We start from the raw sequence: 21304 nt of genomic DNA, 5'->3' as shown, positions 1-21304 counted from the left end.
ACTCAGTTTGTTTCCTGCGATTAAGAATTCCTCATATCAGTGAGATCATATGATACATGTCTTTCTCTGTTTGACTTATTTCACTCAACATAATACCCTCCAGTTCCATCCACGTCGTTGCAAATGGCAAGATCTCATTCCTTTTGATGGCTGCATAACATTCCATTGTATATATATACCACATCTTCTTTATCCAGTCATCTGTCAATGGACATCTTGGCTCTTTCCACAGTTTGGCTATTGTGGACATTGCTGCTATAAACATCGGGGTGCACGTACCCCTTCGAATCCCTACTTTTGTATAGAAAAGATCAGATTCTTAATAACAATACCAATAGCATAGATCTTCTTTCAAGAAATCAGCACATGGATGCTATTGAATTTAGTATTTCCCATTCTTTTTAAATAATATTGTTTTTTACACAAAATGTTAGAGTTGTTTCTGACATGACAAACAGAAATCACATAGTTTCAGACTGTTTCCCTAAGGGAATAACATCCCATGCCTCAGAAGATTTAGCTGTAAGAAATACACAGATTTGAAAGAGCATTGCTCAGTAAATATCATTATATTTACAAGATCACAGGCAAAGCAATGCATCTTCTATAAATTTTTACATTTTCTAATATCACAATATTCTCCTGAAATGTGCTTTCCTTCTTGTTTTCCAATGTATAATGCCATCCTTACACAAAAGTTTCAAGTTTAAGAGAATAAATAATTCCTTTTAAAATTCATTAATGGTTTGATAGACATGTTTGCTAACTCTGTATAAAATTGTTTGGTTCACTTACTAGGTAATATATCCTTAACAGTACCAGGGGTTCAATTTTTCTAAAAGACCTAAAATTACTTATGTCAAAGGCAGCCAAAATTTTTAGAACTGGCATGGTTAACATGGATTGGTGAGGATCTAAAATACCAGGGGAGGGCATATCATGAAGTCAAAAAACCAAGACAAGGTTATGCCTAGATGGCTCAGTTGGTTAAGCATCTGACTCTTGGTTTCAGCTCAGGTCATGATCTTAGGGTCTTGAGATCAAGCCCTCCATCAGGCTCCAGGCTCGACATGGAATCTGCTTGAGATTGTCTCCCTTTCCCTCTCCCTCCCTCTTTGCCCCTCTCCCCACTCATTCTCTCTCTTTCTCTCTTAAATAAATAAAACCTTAAAAAAAAAAAATCCACAGAAGAGTACTAGTATGAATTCTTTAAAAGTTAAAAAGTGGAGCCATCCTCAAAAAGCCATTCAAACCAAGAAGACTGACAATCATTAAGTCAAGTCTACAAAATAATGATCATTTAATATTAACATTTATCAAGCATCAACTGTATTTTTGGTTGGTTTTTTTTGTTTTTTAAAAAAGATTTTATTTATTTATTTGAGAGAGAGAGAATGAGAGAGAGAGCATAAGAGGGAGGAGGGTCAGAGGGAGAAGCAGACTCCCTGCAGGGAGCCCGATGCAGGACTCAATCCTGGGACTCCAGGATCATGACCTGACCTGAAGGCAGTCACTTATCCAACTGAGCCACCCACGCGCCCCAAGCATCAACTGTATTTGAAAGTCTATGAGATTTTGTGTCTGTCATGAAAGTTTTATATTCCTAAACCTAAGTCTGAGTATACTATTTGTTACTAACTCTCAACACAATTCAAAACACAGGGAACTCCATCTATCTTGTGAGTCACTATGCTAAATTCCGGGATAGCAAAGAGGAATAAGAATTGGTCCCTGGCCTGAAGGCACATATGGCCATGAAAACAGACTCAATATAATATGATAAGTTCTAGAAAAGAGATGGTATCTAGTGCTATCTGTCAAGGAAGCAATTAATTCTGTTTGGGGGCAGAGAAAAAGCTACAAAGAAAAAGTGATGTATTAAACCTTTATTTAAAATATTAAAAATATGAATACTAAAATTCTCATCTAGATAATGAACTTCATAGCCTGTCATAGCTGAATTTAAACCCCATTTCTTTCCCTTGTTGGCGATGTGACACTGAGCAGGTTGTCTGGAAATCCAGAATGTAGCCCCCATTCTGCCACTCACTAGTTGTGATCTTAGGCAATTCACTTCACCTCTTTAGACCTCGATTTCCCAATGTGTGATGGAAGTCATGGAGTCTTGCTTTAATTGCTTTAATTTCCCCTCTAATTCTAACATGAATCTGTATTTTACATCAAATTATAGAAACTTCTAATTGGAGGTCTCCACTTAGCAAATATTTACAGAGTATCTACTATGTGCCAGGCACTGTTCCAGGCACCTGGCGTGTATCAGTGAACAAAATAAGCCAAATCTCATGGAAATGATACAGAAAATAGTGTTTGAAACACTTTTAAAATGCTTTGCTGTCTCCTTCTGCATACATCATTTCCCTCTGAGTTTTACATGTGTATTTAAGATATCTAACACTGGGAAATTTGAAATAACTATGAACATTAACACACAAAGAGAAATTTATAGATGAAGTATACCTGGCAACCTCACCATCAAGATAGGTTTCTCTAAATCCACACTGAATCAGTGCATCTTAGCGACTTGACAAAAAAAGGCAGTATGTTAATGAGCTCTTTTAAATAAATTTAGTATACAGACATCTTTTCTTCTTCATTTAAACTACTAGATAGTGGAGCACCTGGGTGGCTCAGTCATTAAGCGTCTGCCTTCGGCTCAGGACATGATCCCAGGGTCCTGGGATCGAGTCCCGCATCGGGCTCCCTGCTCCGCGGGAAGCCTGCTTCTCCCTCTCCCACTCCCCCTGCTTGTGTTCCCTCTCTCACTATGTCTCTCTCTGTCAAATAAATAAATAAAATCTTTTATAAGTAAATAAATAAAAATAAACTACTAGATAGTTTCTTGAGAGCTACAACCAGGTAAGTTTTATTTCAAGATACATAAAAATTTGTACGTGGTAAGAAAAAATAAATACAAAAAGCTACAATCTCATTTCTTTTTCAGAGATTCCACTTCCCTGTTATTTTTCAGGCTTGTTCTAGACAATCTATTTTATTATACAAGGTCTTTATTTGAGAGTTATAGATTATCACTTCTCAAAAACTGATTTATTATTCAATAAGCAATTGTGAGATATCAGCAATTTCAAGCAGCTCTAGGAAAGAAACTCACTCTGAGTATGTCAGGAAACTCAGAGTGTTGAAAGGATACAAGATGAGGTGAGGTAGAACAGAATCTACCTGTTCTCAGAATACACAGTAACTGGAAGAGGCACATGGCATCTCAGTCTTCCATGCTTGGACTCCTCTTCTCCATGGGCTCTCTCCTTTGGTAAGCTATTCATTTTTTGGCATGCCCTTTCCCATTCTCTCATGGCAATGTCTTTTTCACAGCTGCGGCAGCCTCCTGGATTCTGCTGCCTGCCTTCTCTCAGAAATTCTGCACATTTCTGCATCATTCTGTGCATTGCATCCTTCTCCCTAGGAGACAAGGTCTTCCTGGGGTTGTGGTCACTCTCCTGTATAGAGCAACCCCGTGGAACAGAGTTTTCAAGCCCAGCCCCTTCAATGACTGTGTGTCTTTGCTTGCCTTTCTATAATCAGTGATAAAGATAATGGGGTCATATGATTTATTTAAAAAAAAAAAAAAACCTGGGGACCTGGGTGGCTCAGTCGTTAAGCATCTGCCTTCGGCTCAGGTCATGATCCCAGGGTCCTGGGATCGAGCCCTGCATCGGGCTCCCTGCTCAGCGGGAAGCCTGTTTCTCCCTCTCCCACTCCCCCTGCTTGTGTTCCCTCTCTCGCTATGTCTCTCTCTGTCAAATAAATAAATAAAATCTTTTTAAAAATTTAAAAAAACCTGATATTTATAAGTCAGTCTTTAAAAGAGGACTATGGCGGGGACGCTTGGGTGGCTCAGTCAGTTAAGCATCTGCCTTTGGCTCGGGTCATGATCCCAAGATGCTGGGATCAAGTCCTGCATCAGGCTCCTTGATCAGCGAGGAGCCTATTTCTCCCTCTCCCTCTGACCCTCCCCCTGCTCATGCTCTCTCTCTCTCTCAAATAAATAAATAAAATCTCAAAAAAAAAAAAAAGAGGACTATGACATAGTACATACCACATGGTTTCTAAGACACACCATAACTATTAGACACCTTCCACAGGCTGTTCAGAACTTAAGATACTGTCTCACCATAGAGACTGTATAGACAGAAACTTAACTCACTAGTCACACCACGAAGTTAGGCCATTTCTTTAAAGAAAAGGGGGCAAGTATATATGGCATATACTGGAAATTTAAAATTCAAAATATTGTGAAGAGGTGGGTACATGTGTATGTGTTTTAGAACAAGCAAGCTCAGCTTGGGAGACTACTCTTTAAATCAAAACAAAATAAACACCTATACAAACAAAACACTGTGAAATATCTACTTTGAAAGTTTAACCAGTCAGCATCAAATGTGCACTGCAAAACATCTTAGATTCCAGCCAGTCAACCATAAGGGATCATCTTCATGCTGTGAAACTCCCACTACATTAACAAATGGCCACAGTTCTGGATGAGAGAGCCATCACCCTGGCAAGTACTGTTCAAAGCTTCAGCATCCCAATTTTACCAGGGAGGGGCAGGAGCAGCACACAACTGCTAGCCTGACAGTTCTCTTCTGGCCTCATGCATAAAAGTGGCAAGCAAACTACAAAACGAAACACAGCAAAGAAAACTTTGGAATAAACTTGTTTTATGGTGAATACTTCTGTAAGAAACTGGAGGCACATGAAAGAAAGGACACCCATCTCTTCTTGTTCTTTCTGCAGGTGGGTGGGCAGAAGGCGTATCTGTGAGGTGACAGGAGTTACCTTAGAATGAAGCAGATGACAAGGAAGGCAGAGAAGGGACACATAAGTGGGACTTCAGTGACACAGTCAAGGCACTGATCAAGCCTCACCTACACGTGACCCAGCTTATACCTGCACAGAAGACCCCTGGGGCTTTTATACTTTGTATAAGACATCACCTCCTCGGGGCGCCCGGGTGGCTCAGTCGGTTAGGCATCTGCCTTTGGCTCAGGTCACGATCTCAGGGTCCTGGGATCAGGCCCCATGTCAGGCTCCCTGCTCAGTTGCTTCTCCATCTCCCTCTCACTCATGCTTGCTCTCTCTCTGTCTCTTTCTCAAATAAATAAATAAAATCTTAAAAAAAAAAGACATTGCCTCCTCTGACTCCTGGGTCTCCATCAGCATAAATCAAAGGGAGAGGCCAAAGAGGTCCAGATAGGGCCACCCCTCCTCAGTATGTACACAGACATGGGCAGAAGGGAAAACTGACAGCCATCCCTGCCTCTCTCTCAGCAGCGCTCACAACCTTAACATGTTTATAGTCCCAGAGATTAGCAGAACTCATCTTACTATGCCTTTATTTCCCTTTTTCATCAGCTCTCAGAAGCCCCAGACCCAGGTCATGTCTAATTCCCACACAGCTCTGTGGGCAGTGAGACAACCCCAAAGTCACCAGTGACTCTCCCTCCCTCATACCTGCTTTATGCTTTCTATGACTGCTTATAAATACGTGATGCACAATGAATTCTATTTATCGGTTTCTTCCATTAAAAGTAAGCCCCTTTGAGGGCAGAGATTTTTGTCTTTTTTATTAACTGCTCTATCCCCTGCACACTGAGAGTACTTTCACATTGTTCAGTGAAGGACTATCCAAAAGATTTAAAAACAAAAATGCTGGGATGAGAACAAGTTTTTTTGTTTGTTTTTTCTACAATTCACAGATTTTAATCTTTTGGGAGTAAGGGAGGGATTGGACTCATAATATATAGAATTAACATATTTAACACACATAAACACTACCAAAAATTATGAATGTCGATCTGGAACACTGCTCTGAAAAGAGCTATTTTGGCCTCCTTTTACTTCTATAATAACCCTTCATATAAAATATAAACATTCTCAATTTCAAAAATTCAAAAATTAACTGCTTTCCTAATTATCTCTAAAAGGTTTCCATTGTTCACAATGTATGTTTCAGAACCAAACACATATATTCATTTTAATGAGCATGTCTTCTATCTTTGGAATGGAATATTTTAAGGCTCTAATATATTCATAAGCATTCTAATTTTCTGAAGTGTTAAAAAGGTATAAACAATCCTTGTATTTGCCTAAATGTGTTCAAAACATATGTCTATACAAAATCCTGCACAAAAATGTTCACAGCAGTTTTATTCATAATTGCCAAAACTTGGAAGCAACCAGATATTCTTCAATAGGGGAATGGATAAACAAATTGTGGTATATCAATATAATGGAATATTATTCAGTGATAAACAGAAATGAGCTCTAAAAAAACATAAAGAAATCTTAAATGAAAAAAAAAAAAAAAGAAATCTTAAATGCCTATTACTAAGTGAAAGAAGCCAGTCTGAAAAGGCTACAACTAAGTGACATTCTAGAAAAGGCAAAACTATGGAGATTGGTGTTTATAGGGGTTCACAAGGTGGGGAAGTGGGGTGGGAAGGAACAAGAGAGAAATAGAGTACAGGTAATTTTTAGGGCAGTGAGGTATGATACTATAACGGTGGATATATGACATTATAACTTGCCAAAATCCATAAAACTATACAACACAAAGAGTGAACCCTAATGTAAACTACGGACTTGAGTTAATAATAATGTATCAATATTTTTTCACCAGTTATAACAAATGTCCCATACTAATGCAAGCTGTTGATGGGAGAAACTCTATTTGTGGTTGGGGAGGAGGTATATGGGAATTATATAAGGAAATTTAAGCTCTAATAGCCATCCCCTTTCCTCCTGGTCCACCCAAGTGGTCATGAACACTATGCATGAGCAAGGATATTAAGAGACACTAGTTCTACACTAGGGAAACAAAATAGCTAAAGAAAAGCCTGAGCAGTCAGAATTTCTGATCAGTTTCGTTTTCCTGTTTCAAGTGCTGTGAGATCATAGATCTCACAAATACCCATAAATCTACACACAGAAGGGAAATGACTAGTCAGGGTAACAGTAAAAATCAAGTGTTGATTTCCTCTGTTTTGTTACTTGTTGGCGGAAGGGACCTACAGAATTATCTAGTTTTCTCATTACAGAGGATTAAGTGATTCATGCCAAATACAGAAAAGTGGCATAAATGATGGAAAAAAAATACATATATAGGAAAAGAGTGATGGCATGCCTTCCACAGAGTGGTTGTTAACTGAGTATTTCTTAAATTTCTCTGAAACTATATGCCAGGGAAAGGAGAAAAACACATTTTCCGTGAAAAACAAAAAATATTAGAGATGGTTAGAAAAGTTAGTATACTAGAGGTCCAGGGGTACGGCATGCTGGCATAAAAGCTGATACCTCCAACCCAGGAGTGCTGTTTTGAAAACTGGATGAGATAATGTTTGTAAATGTACCTGCCAAATACTAGTAGTAAAAATGTAAAATTGAGAAAACCACTGAGTAAAGGAGAGAAAATTGTCTTTCAATGCTGCAAGGTAAGACAAAGTGGAACAGAGGCAATACAGTCAGGATCCCCTTCCTTTCCTGGTTCCTTGCTGCTCTAGGTTCTGCCACATGCAAAACTGCTCTGGGGTAGATTTTAATTCATCTATTTTTCTTGACAACTTCAGTTATAACCTTTGCTAATGCTTTTAAGTTCCTACAGGATATAAATAGGTTAGTGAAGATTATGAACTAAAGGAAAATGCCTTCAAGGTGGGATGATGAGGATAGAATGAATTCTTACAGCAAAAAAAAAAAAAAAGAAGAAAAGAAAAAAGATATGACTCTACATATTTTGTGCCAAATTAATTTCTCTTCTCCTGAGTACAGTAGTTCATAAATCATCTGCCTCCTAAGAATGAATGAAGAACACAGGGAAATACATCAGTCATTTAAATGAACCTATTTCTAAGTTAAAGACAAGAATGGCTTATGTTTAGAAAACACTGTTTTGAATCAAATCAAATCTTCAAAATGCTTTCTTGTTCCTGCTTTGTTAATCATGGAGGAAAAAAATGCCAAGCACCTCTTTCTGATTCTAGGTTTGCTCTGACCCTTTCCACCTTCGTCTTCAGTAAAGACCCCATTCAGTTCCTGAAAAAAAACAAACCCTCATCATAGTCACTTCGAATTATTTAATGGAAACCGCTTTGAACTATCCAAGCACAAGCCAGTCTTTAAAAATTGCTCACATGCTTGAGATTGACAGTGTCATAAGTGCCTGTAAATGAATATTGAATAATGCAAATTGGTAACCTGTTGACAATGCATTTGCATAAATCAAGAGTATACTTGTGTAATAAATTCACATCTGACCTTTTTAACCTTTCCTACTATTGATCATTCTGCAGCTGCTAAGGTCCCGGACTAGGCTGATGACAGTAAAGAAACAGAAAGGAAAGAATGGCATTCTAGGAGAATGCCTGAGAAAAAGCTATAGAATGAGGTGATAAGCTAGTTCTCAGTGAGAAAAAAATCCAACACTGAAAAAAAAGGGCAAGACTTAGCAATTCTACAAATTATTACTGTCCTTTTATCTAACAATCACAGCTCATCTGATGTACAAGTTATCATAAGGCTCCTTGCATTTTTCACAGTATTAAGGCAAGAAAGCAATCCATACAGTTCTCATCAAGTTAAAACCAAAGGACAGTCAAATCCTGAGAGTCAGACAAGTAAAGACATAAGTGAATTGGCTTGGGTCATAAATCAAAAGCTAATAGGGCCTGAACACATGAGTCTAACCCTTTAATAGTATTCTCTCCTAGCTTGGTAACCCAAGTGAGAAAACAAAGTGTAGGGGTTGTCGCCTCTGCAGACCCTGGACACTGCATCTGATATTAATTGTAGCTATCACATTGTCCAGAAAACTTCTTACATGAAATCAGGTAAAACTATTATCACTAAAATTACACTTCTGTCTTCAGGAAAAGAAAATATGAAATTTTCACACCAGGAACGTTCAAAGATGCTATCATGCTCAAACAGACTTGAATATTTCTGCTTAATGCTTAAAATTCCTACCAGAGTTTTGCCTCTTTCATAGCAGAGGTCATGCATAGCAGTGCTGTCTCCCACCTACTCAGGAGGTGCTGAGCAAGAGATTCTTAACCGAATGATTAACTCAGCAGAACTGCCAGGACGGAAACGACAGACAGAAGTCCTCTCTATCAGCGTGCTAGAGCCATATTTGCCAAGCATCAAAGAGAACAGGCCTACTGAGTGTTACTGTAGAGTAGAGGCAGATCAAATGATAAAAGCTACCAGGAAACAAGAAAAGCATCAAACAAAGTAATGGTCTTGTGACATGGTGGGATACCTGCCACCAAAGAAGTGGTTCTCAATCCGCTCACTTAGGATTTTGTTTCCTAGGCCCGGTCCTCAACTGGCATATTTATGAAGTCGGGGGTGAAGCCCGGAAATATGCAATTTTAACCAACAACTGAGTTGATTCTGATACAAGTGGAAAACAACATACAATCCTGGCTCAACAACCAGGACTTAGCAAACCGGTAGACAGACTACCTACACTGGGTAGAGGTGACACTTGACGAACTGTGAGATCCCTCTGAAATTTAAGAGTCTTTGTTTCTATAAGATTATAAAGGCAGGCAAAACAAACTAACAACAACAATACAGTAAACTTGAGAACACATATGATTTAATACATATTACAGTCTCGTGTTTAAGAAACTAGGCACTGGATTTAAAATGGCCTAGGTTCAAATCCTATGTGACTTACTAACTCTGTGATCTTGAGCAAATTACTTACCTTCTCTAAGCTCCTTTTATTTTTAATGCCATAATACTCAGCTCACAGAAAAACTATGAGTAACTAACTTTGTGTTAAACACTCACCTAAAATTATAAAGAATGAAAAGTAATGGTAAGAAAAAAAATGAAAAAATCTGACGTTTTTAATTTTAAAAATTATGAAAGTAAAAAAACTATGTAAATATATGTATACATATATATATACAGCCAAACAGCACATAGAAAACATTCAACATCATTAGCCACCAGATAAATGCAAATCAAAATCACAATGAGATACTACTTCACACCCACTACTAGGATGGCTATAATCAAAAAGGCATTTAACATGTTAATAAAGATGTGGAGAAACAGAAACCTCCCTACACTACTGGTGAGATTGTAAAATGGTGCAGGACTTCTGAAAAACAGTTTAGCAATTCCTCAAATGCTTAAACACAGAGTTACCATATGATCCAGTAATACCACGCCTAACTATATACCCATGAGAATTGAAAACAGGTAGTCAAACAAAAATTTGTAGCTGAAGGTTCATAGCAGCATTATTCATAACAGCTAAAAGATGGAAACAATCCAAATGTCCATTAACTGATGAGGGGATAAATAAGATGTGGTTTATCCCTATAACCGAATATTATTATTCCGCCATAAAAAGGAATAAATTACTGATATATGCTACAACCTCATGAGCCTTGAAAATACTGTGCTAAGTGAAGGAAGTCAGTCACAAAGACCACATACTGCATAATTCTATTAATATGTAATATTCAAAATGGGGAAATCTATAGAGACAGCAGATTGGTGGCTACTAGAGACCGAGAGTAGAGAGATGGTTTGGAGGTGATGGCTAAGAGATATGGGGTTCCTTCTTGGGGTAATGAAAGTATTCTAAAATTGAATTTACTGATGAATGTACATTTTTGTGACTAATACTATGCCATTTAATTATATACCTCAAAATGGTTGAATCATATGGTGTATGGATTAAATCACAACAAAGCTATTAAAAAAAAAGACATAAAATACGAAGGAGAACATCCTTCTATAGTAGAAATCTCTGATGCTCTTCAGGAATAGTACCGTTTTCTTTGGTGAACTGCCATCCACCAACCCCATTTTTTGTCACTCTAGTAGGGCTATCAGTCTTCAAATGGAAGTCTTCAAATTCCACTCCTGCCATAGAAACTGCTCACAAATTACTGTCACTTAACTCTCTGAGCTGTTTCTACTTCTATGCTTCTGAGGCCTACTTATTCAACTCAATTTTCAATTGTGTGGTACAGCCAAACTTTATCCAATAAATTCCTCTTTTTTGTTTAGATCATCTCTCAGTTTAAGTTGCTTGCAATCATGAAACTCTCTGATATACACTCAAGAATTACACTGCTCTAAACCCTACTATAGAAATAATTCTATCAACAATTTGCTATGAATCCTAATACAGTTTTTTCCATGCATAGTTTCATTTGCACATATATAAACATAATACTATATAAAGTATGACTGTACCATATTTGATTTTATTACTACTCCATGAATAATTGTTTTATTCATTCATTATTCTTTTAAAATCAAGGGGAATAGAAAGTACCCATCAAAAGTATATGAAGTTATTATTTGTCTAGGAAACTCCTTATCTCTCCTTCTATTCTGAATGACAACGTTGTTGGATAAAGAAATTTTTTTAAATACCAGGCATAAATTGCTAACCTCAGAGTACAAACTTCAGCTCCCTTCATAAAAAGTAACAGAATGTGTTTCTCTAAAGTATTAGAGTTGATTCTAAGTGAAAAACATCAAATTGTTCTCACTGCTATCCATTTTCTTTAAGATTTTATATATTTACTTGAGAGAGAGAGAGAGAGCACACTCGTGTGCTTGCACGGGGGGGGGGGGCAGGGGGTGTGGCAGAGGGAGAGGGAGAAGCAGAGTCCAACAAGGGAGAAGTGGGGAGCCCAACAAGGGGGTTCAATCTCACCCTGAGATAGTGACCTGAGCTGAAGGCAGCCTCTTAACCAGCTGAGCCACCCAGGCACCCCAAATCTGTTGCATTTCTATGCACCAATAACGAAGCAGCAGAAAATGAAATCAAGGGATTAACCCCATTTATAATTGCACCAAAAACAGTAAGATTCCTAGGAATAAACCTAACTGAAGAGGTAAAGGATCTGTATTCTGAAAACTACAAAACACTTATGAAAGAAATTGAAGAGAACACAAAGAAATGGAAAAGCATTCCATGCTCAAGGATTATAAGAACAAACATTGTTAAAATGTCTATACTACCCAAAGCAATCTACACATTTAAAGCAATCCCTATCAAAATACCACCAGCATTTTTCACAGAGCTAGAACATACAATCCTAAAATTTGTATGGAACCATAAAAGATCCCAAATGGCCAAAGCAATTTTGAAAAAGAAAAACAAAACTGAAGGCAACATGAGTCCAAATTTCAAGCTATATTACAAAGCTGTAGTCATCAAGACAGTATGGGGCTGGCACAAAAACAGACACATAGATCAATGGAACAGAATAGAGAACCCAGAAATGGACTCTCAACTATATGGTGAACTAATCTTTGACAAAGCAGGAAAGAATATCCAATGGAAAAAAGACAGTCTCTTCAACAAATGGTGCTGGGAGAACTGGACAGCTACATGCAGAAGAATGAAACTGGACCACTTTCTTACACCATACACAAAATAAATTCAAAATGGATGAAAGACCTAGATGTGAGACAGGAAACCATCAAAATCCAAGAGGAGAACACAGGCAGCAATCTCTTTGATCTCAGCCATAGCAACTTCTTACTAGACATGTCATCGGGGGCAGGGGAAAAAAAGGAAAAATGAACTACTGGGACTCATCTAGATAAAAATCTTCCACACAGCAAAGGAAACAATCAACAAAACTAAAAGGCAGCATAGGGAATGGGAGAAGATCTTTGCAAATGACATATCTGATAAAGGGTTAGTATCCAAAATCTATTAAGAACTTACCAAACTCAACACCCAAAAAACAAATAACCCAGTTAAGAAATGGGCAGAAGACATGACGGACACTTTTCCATAGAAGACTTCCAGATGGCTAACACACACATGAAAAGATGCTCAATATCACTCATCATCAGGGAAATACAAATCAAAACCACAATGATATACCACCTAACACCTGTCAGAATGGTTAAAATTAAAAACACAAGAAACAACAGGTGTTGATGAAGAAGCAGAGAAAGGGGAACCCTCTTGTTGGTGGGAATGTGAACTGCTGCAGCCACTGTGGAAAACAGTATGGAGGTTCCTTAAAAAGTTAAAAATGGAAATACCCTATGATCCAGCAATTGCACTCCTAATGTATTTACCCAAAGGATACAAAAATACAGATTTGAAGGGGTACATGCACCCCGATGTTTATAGCAGCATTATAACAACAGCCAAACTACGGAGAGAGTCCAAATGTCCATCAACTGATGAATGGATAAAGAAGATGTGGTATATATATTCAATGGAGTATTACTCAGCCACCAAAAAGAATGAAATCTTGCCATTTGCAATGATAAGGATGGAGCTTGAGTGTATTATAAGTGAAATAAGTCAGTCAGAGAAAGACAAATGCCATATAATCTCACTTATATGTGGAATTAAGAAAGAAAACAGAGGAACATATGGGAAGGGGGAAAATAAAAAAAGGAGAGAGGGAAACAAGCCATAAGTGATTATTAATGATAGAGAACAAACTGAGGGTTGATGGAGGGAGGTGGATGGGGGATGTGACAGATGGTTGATGTATATTAAGGAGGGCACTTGTGATAAGCACTGGGTGTTGTATGTAAGTGATGAATCACTGAATTCTGCTCCAGAAACCAATATTGCACTGTATGTTAATTAACAAAATTTAAATAAAAAATTTAATTAAATAAATAAACAATAAATTTTAAAAAGCATATCAGGTAAAAAAAAAAAAAAGTATAGCAGGTTAAAATCCAGCAGACATTTACTAAATAGACTTGGTGGTTGAAAAAAACATTTTTACATACTTTTAGATAGGTAAGAGGGAGCTGAAAAATAATTTCTAATCAACTTCTGTTTACAATTTACTTTGGCAGATAATAAACAATTATAAAATAATTATGTAACAGGAAACAAGCAAATTTACATGACAGTCATCTTATACCAGTTGAAACCATGCAAATTCAATTCAATTTTATTAAATGTGAACTGTGTTATGTTTTTCAATGTGCTGATTACACTGGCCTTCAAGAGGTCCAAAAAAAAAAGTTTACAGTGGTATACTTATCCATTTAGTCAACATTCTGTAATTGTCACAGTGCAAATATTGATCAACAAAATTTCCAGCAAAATGAAATATATTTAGGGAAAAAAGTTCATGACTTATTATTATGATAATAAAACTACTAGTACTTAGTAAATTTAGCACTTAGTAAATCTTATTATCTCAATTATTTCTCAGAAAATGATCCTTTGAGGCAAGTATTGTTATTATAATCACCCAAGAGCCCTGTGATAGCAAATGGCAAATCTAAGATCCAAGTTAGGTCTTTCTATCTCTCAAACTCCTTTCTTAACCAATATCTCTGAAATACCATAAAAATGAGTTTAATGTAAGGTAAAAGAGTTTTTATAATATTCAATTGTATTAAAGCATCTATATTTAAGAAAATCCTGCAAGCAACAAATCAATTTTCTGAATCAGCACAGCTATTAAACCTGAGCTCTTTACTTCTTGGCACAGGTGAACTTACACTATCAATTCCATTAGCACTGTGAAAAGGTGAAATCAAATTAATTCAAGCCACCTACTTGATAAACCTGTGATCTTTATAAACACAAAAAACAGGTTAGTATAGACTCCTAATGTAATTATTCTGCATCAGAAATAAGTACACAATTCCATAATAATGCAAAATAATATAAAATACATTGTAATTACTACAGACATTGTTACACAGATCTTTCCATATTTATGCATATTTAATTAAAATGATATTTGTCAAAAGGCTAACGAGACCATTTTGAATCCCATTTACTGAAAGGCTAATGAGACAGTAGAATATGAGCTGTTTATTAACTGAAGAACAAGATATGTGGCATCAATACACAGTAAGAGAAGACCAGAATGAAAAAATAAAATATCACAGAAAGCTTCTCATAAACCTCACAGTAAAAAGAAAAGTCATATTAGAGATAAGAAAGACCATGTACAATGTCAGCTTCCCACTTAAACTGATAGGTAAGTGAAAATTTATAGTCTAGTCAAAGAACTTACTAATGAGAGTACATGAATTATTATTCCATTTTCCAGGATTACAGTTGTTATAGGTATTTAAATACAAGTCATTTAACAATGGCAAGATAGGCCACGATGCTTACAAGGTGAAATAAAATTTCATAACATTGCGCCTAAAACAATCCCACATTACATGGCCGCACATCAGAAAAACACCGCTGATATTTCACTGAGCCAAAAAACAAAGTTCCCTTATCATGTGAATATACTGGAAGGTAACCATGCTGAAAGTCAAGTGGAAATGCCAGTCATTTTCTCAAATAATAATAGTAATGATATATATCTGAAGGCTTTCAGGTTCAAGATGGAAAATTCCAGAGATATCAAAATGGCACATATTATCAACTCTAAATAACGAAATTGTTTAACATGTAAATGCAAACTATTTGCTCATCAAATAAACAGGAACTCATTTTAAAAAATAAGAAAAAGTAGCAAGTCAGTTCAAGTTTGGAATTTTTAGATGAAAGGCAACTTTCTAAGTCAGGACCTTGGTTAAATATTTCCTGATATTCATAACAGCATTCATACATACACAGTAAGTTTAGGTAAAAAACAAAATCCATATATATATTGCAAATGGCAACTCTTCTCTGCAGATAATTTAGTATTATGAATTATTTGAATAAAAATCCTAAGTAAATTACTAGGAGAGGGTAAAAATAGCTCTATCAAAAACTTTCCTGTATGTATTCCTCAACATAAATTAACATGAAAGAATTAAATCATCGCTAGCTTATTTGTTAGGAAAAGGTGATACTTTATTATTTCACCTAAATAATTTGAAGGCACTTCAAAGTAATATGTCTTTTTGTTAACACTTACTCGATGGTATGTTTATTAGCTGTCACGTTAAGACCATGCCAATAGAGTTTTTAAATATTTATTAAGCAACACCTCCTACATCCAAAATGAGATTATACTTAATATCTTCAAAGAATCTGAAATAGCATATTATATATTTATTGACTCCTAGAATATGCTCTAGCCAGATAATGATCTTTTGTCAGAGAAAGCTCAATCTTGTCATGTGGGCCTCTTCACACAGACTGACAGCAACACTTAGAATGTAATAAAAGCAAAACTATTCACCTAAGTGGAAGTGAAAGGACTAGTTCTAACTGTTGAGACTTTTATTTTTCTTTAAAATTTTAGTCCCTTGAAATCTTCTTGAGTTAATACACAGCTATTAAAAAGCAGCAGACTTGTAATCAATACCTTTACTAACAGCTATTCCGCAGGGTCTCTTAAATATAAGCACCAGAGTTTTGCAAGATGGAAAACACCCAATTAGGTTTTCCTGAACCAATTTAGCTTGTCCAACTATTGAGTATTTTGACAATAAATATATTTACACTCTTGAGTTTGTGAGAGAAAAATTAGCCCTTTAATTAGCAGTAAAACTAGTCTAGAAATGAGCCATCTGGCTTATCTCTGATATAGTCTGAGATTGTATCATGTCATCAGAAATTTTTTTAAATACCAGGCATAAATTGCTAACCTCAGAGTACAAACTTCAGCTCTCTTCATAAAAAGCAACAGAATGGGTTTCTCTACAGTATTTGAGTTGATTCTGAGTGAAAAAGATCAAGCTCTCACTGCTATCCATTTTCCATTTTACCAGAATAGGAGAACAAATCTGAGCTCCTTATTCAGATATAAGTAGATCTGGGAATAAAGAAAACCTTTATTATCATCCTGGTGCTTGTATTTCAGTCAGCCAGGGCTGAGACAACACCACACAAACTGTGGTAACCAATTAATATTGATGGTTAAAATGATGTCTTTGAACCCATGTGAACAGCTCTTCTGGACTTGAGTCAGTCAATAAATATATATTGAGTACACACATTGACCAGGCACTGGACTTGCCTCAATCAATCAATCAATCAATCAATATTTTTTTAAAAAGATATAGAGTCTAGGGATGAGATATATGCAAAAAAAATTTAGTGCAACCTGGTAAATGCAGTAATACACTTACGTGTACCTCATGAAATAAAACAAATTTGAACTTCTGTTCCTGTTTTTCATAGGTATAAATTTAGATACAGACACAGAGATTTCAGTATAGCTATAGGCAAAAATATGGGAAGACACGCACACATATACATACATCTTGGTCACAATGTAAAATATGCTTCTTACTTGATATGGCCAAAAAACCTTGAAAGCCACAAGTATATGAAATTTGCCTAAATAACTTAAGGCAGGATTAATGAAGGAAACAGCATTCAGGTTGATACTGTATGAGCAAGTTTGTTCAGTAGAAGGATTAGAGGCTTCCAGACAAAGGGAATAGGGTATATATAGGTTGAGGACGTTGCAATGTGATTAGGGCCACATGCTGAAATAATATTTTGGATATACTGGATCAAATAAAATGCATTATTAAAATCACGATCACCTTTTTTAGTTTTTTTAATGTGGCTAATTGAATATGTAAAGCTACATAGATGGCTTCAACTGGACAGTAATGGTGAAGATGATGAAGTGGAGGGAGGAAATTACACTAGCAGTGATGAGGCCAAAGTTAGGCTCCTGAAATAGCCAAGGTGAGAGAAGATGACAGCCTGGTCCAGAACAGTAAGAATGGAGAGGAATAGGACAGAAAAGTTCAAGAGAAGAAAACCAAGTAAAAGGGAGAGAACTTGGTGACTGAATGGATGTAAGGAATGGAGGAGAAGTCATGTATTCATTCATTCATCCAAACATAACACTGCATGCCTAGGATATGACAGGTACCATGCTGGTTGTGCTATTGTGAGCTAAATGGAAGTCTGAAATGCTTACCAATGTTCTGGGCTGAGAAATGGAGTCCAGGTTGTTACCACACACCAAAATAGCAAATAATGGGAGGAGAAACAGCTCTGTTATCATCACATGTGTCTATCATCTCATTCTCGGATTTATCTTCTTCTATCTTCCAGGATATCTAATGGAATCTCTGGGAAGCAACTGGATATCAGGGAAAAGGTCTAAGCTGAAGCTTGAGAGCTTGGAGTTATTAGTATATAACTGGCATAATTGGCTGCTGATCCTTAGGAGGGGTTCTGATTACTCAAGGGGAAGCTATAGAGTGGTAAGGGCCAGGAGTCCAAGGAAGAACACTAAGGACACCAAAAAGGAGAGAAAGGGTAGAGAGCAAGTCCACTAACACGGGCCAGCCAGATATGAAGGAGAAAAACTCATAAAGGTAGAGTCCCAGAAACCAAAAGAGAAGAATGTTTTAATGAACTAACATTCAATAGAATCAAGTAAGAAGAGTAGTTTTAAAGAAGCACTGAAAAACGTTTAACATTTGGCAAGTCAGAGACTGATGACCTTCATGAAGGTGATCCCAGCAGAGTGGTGTGAACAAGCAAGATTGCAGAAGGCTGAACAACACAGGGGAGGCAAGGAAGTAGAGAGGCCAGGTAGAGACATCTGTTTCTAGAGCCCTACTTGCAAATAAAAGAATGATCAAGCAGTGAACACAGAATTAAGGGAGGGTCTGAGCAATTTCATCTTTGTGTTTTGACTCAAGGGAAACTTGAACATGTTCAAAAGCTCAGAAAAGCAATCAGGGCAGAGGAGCTAGTTCAAAGGGCAATAAATAGTTAATGGAACAAAGGCCTATGGAGCTGGGGAAAGAGAAGACCTAGAACACAGGTGCACAGGCAACTTTGAACAGGAGAAAGAGCATCTTTTCCACAAAGATGGAAGTGAAAGTGGCTAAAGAGATGACAATCAGGGGCGCCTGGGTGTCTCGCATGCTTAAGCGTCTGCCTTTGGCTCAAGTCATGATCCCAGGGTCCTGGGATCGAGCCCCACATTGGGCTCCCTGCTCAGCGGGGAGCCTGCTTCTCCTTCTGCCTGCCAGGGTAAAAGTGGATAATTAAAATATCAAAATCTTACCCTGAAACTCCCTTACTCAAAAGCCCTTAGCAACAGGCAAACTAAAATTTCACTAAGTTTTTCTGCCTCTTTATTTTTTATCTTTCTTTTCCTCAGTCTGACTCTCCTGAAATCCTCGCTCCTTCTGCTTTCAACATGTTCAAGTCCGCGAATATCTATCTCATATGTCACCTTCCCAAGGGAGTCCTCCCTGAACCATCCACTTAGATTTAAGTATCACTGCCTCATCTATGCTCTCATAGGCCTTGCTTATGTCTCTATTAAGTCCTTAATCAGTCATTCAATTATATCTCCCCTCGTAAATCAGATGGAGATTGAAACATTCGGCTGCGTAGCCCTGACCTTGAGCACTCCATCCAGGCTGGTCCCTGCTCTAAGCCACAATTCATCTTTCCTTCCCCTGAATTCCCACAGCACTTTGTGGGGAGCAGCTGGGCCCAGCAGTCCTTGATCAGCATTCTCCCTCTTTTTTTGAAAGAATAAAGAAAAAAAAAAAAAAAAGGAGACCTAGAAGGACATTGTATCATAGATACCCAATCTGAACAAGTCTTACTGACCAGACCGGAAGAACCTAAGGAGCAATCTTTTGACTCCTCCGCCAATCACTGTTTTGTTTGGCCTGGAGCTATAGGAACTCTTAAATCACCAGGCTAGAAGGAAGATCCACAGGCAGTGAAAATGAGTCATGAAGCAGTCAGTGCGACTAAGGCCCCAAAGACAGCCAGCAGTTGGGGTTGTACCCCAGAATTTCAGGGAGAATACTTCATACACATATGTTTTAACCTGCTAAACTATGCTAGGAAGTATATAGATTATGCTTAATAAATAATGAATTTCTAACTTGATTATTAATAATAGGAAAGCCCCTTATAAAGTACATGACAGCACACAAAGTGCTTTTAAGTACTTCCATTTTACACTTGAGGAAATGAAGTCTCAGATAATGTGGTTGAGTTCTAAGGCCTTATTCATCAGCAAATATTAAATAAATACTTTCCTTTTTTAGGGGAAGAGGGGCAGACGGAGGGGGAGGGAGAGAGAGAGTCTTAAGCAGGCTCCATGCCCTATGTGCAGCCTGACATGGCTCTCGATCTTACAACCCTGAGATCATGACCCGAGACAAAATCAAGAGGTGGATTCTTAACCAACTGAGCCACCCAGGCACTCCAAATACTTTCCATACACAATGCACTGGGATAGAAGCAGTCCTGCTCTCAGTAAGCTTTTTTTTAATGGGAAAGAGAGATAATAAAATAAGTAAAATGTAGAGTATGTCAAATGGTGCTACTGGGAAAATAAAGCAAGATAGGCAGGAAATAGGGGTTTTAAATAAGATGGCCGAAGGCCTCAAAGGCAAAATGACATTTGAGCAGAGATCCAAATGGAGAGGAAGAGAACCAAGTGATCGGTGTTCCAATTTAACTATTACCCAAATCTTGGATTTCTACTGCTTATGTTCTTTCAAATACGGCAATTGGCCTTTAAAGAAGACATTGGATCTGGCATGAGGGGCAGCACCAAGATGAGTGAAGAGGTGAACATACTGGCAAGTCCATGCCGGTGTAGGACATGCAGGGCGAAGGATGCTGGATGTCCCTGCACCATTGGTTCATAGCCGACAGCAAAGACAAGGAACAGGAAGTCGTCTTCACTGGGGACTCCTGGGTCCAGCTAATGCACCAGTGCATGATCTGGCAGGAGCTCTTTTCTGCTCTGCATGCACTTAACTTTGGCATTGGCAGTGACAGCACATAACAGGTGCTTTGGCAGCTGGAGAATGGGGAGGTGGAAGAAATCTGGCCCAAGATTGTAGGGGTCTGTGTGGGTACCAACCACCACAGGCACACAGCAGAGCAAGCGACTGGTAGCATCAAGACCATCGTGCAACTGGTGAACCCTGCTTCCCAGGCGCCAGCACCTCAACCCACTTCATGAGAAAAACTGATGGGTGAATGCGCTGGTCCGGGCAGCATTGGCTGGCCATCCACGGGCCCACTTCCTGGATGCCAACCCCAGCTTTGTGCACTTGGATGGTACCGTAAGTCAGCATGGCTTGTACGAATACCTGCATCTGAGCTGCCTGGGCTACACACCTGTCTATCAGGCCCTGCACACCCTGCTTCGGCATCTGCTGGCCCAAGACCAGGGCCAGGGTATCCCCTTGCCAAAGGCTACACTCTAAGCATCCTCCTTCCCCAACATTAAATTCTCATTCCTCAAAAAAAAGAAGAAGGGGGGAGGAGGAGGAGAAGAAGAAGAAGAAGAAGAAGTAGTAGTAGTAGTAGTATAGTAGTAGTAGAAGAAAAAGTAGCAGTGGTAGTAGTAGTAGTAGTAGAAGAAGTAGCAGT

At 37.8% G+C, this 21304-nt stretch overlaps 1 protein-coding gene and 1 pseudogene across 6 annotated transcripts in view; one reads left to right on the top strand and one right to left on the bottom strand.

The window, feature by feature from the left end:
- Positions 1 to 21304, bottom strand: part of IMMP2L (inner mitochondrial membrane peptidase subunit 2) — a 750329-nt gene that overhangs the window by 606205 nt on the left and 122820 nt on the right. The window lies entirely within an intron of this gene.
- Positions 20511 to 21138, top strand: LOC102738995 (platelet-activating factor acetylhydrolase IB subunit alpha1 pseudogene; annotated as a pseudogene).

Source organism: Leptonychotes weddellii, chromosome 12, assembly GCF_054177405.1.
Source record: "Leptonychotes weddellii isolate Sample4059 chromosome 12, ASM5417740v2, whole genome shotgun sequence".
Lineage (NCBI taxonomy): Eukaryota > Metazoa > Chordata > Mammalia > Carnivora > Phocidae > Leptonychotes > Leptonychotes weddellii.
The sequence above is the reverse complement of the archived record's forward strand: the minus strand, read 5'-3'. Positions and strand labels throughout refer to the sequence as shown.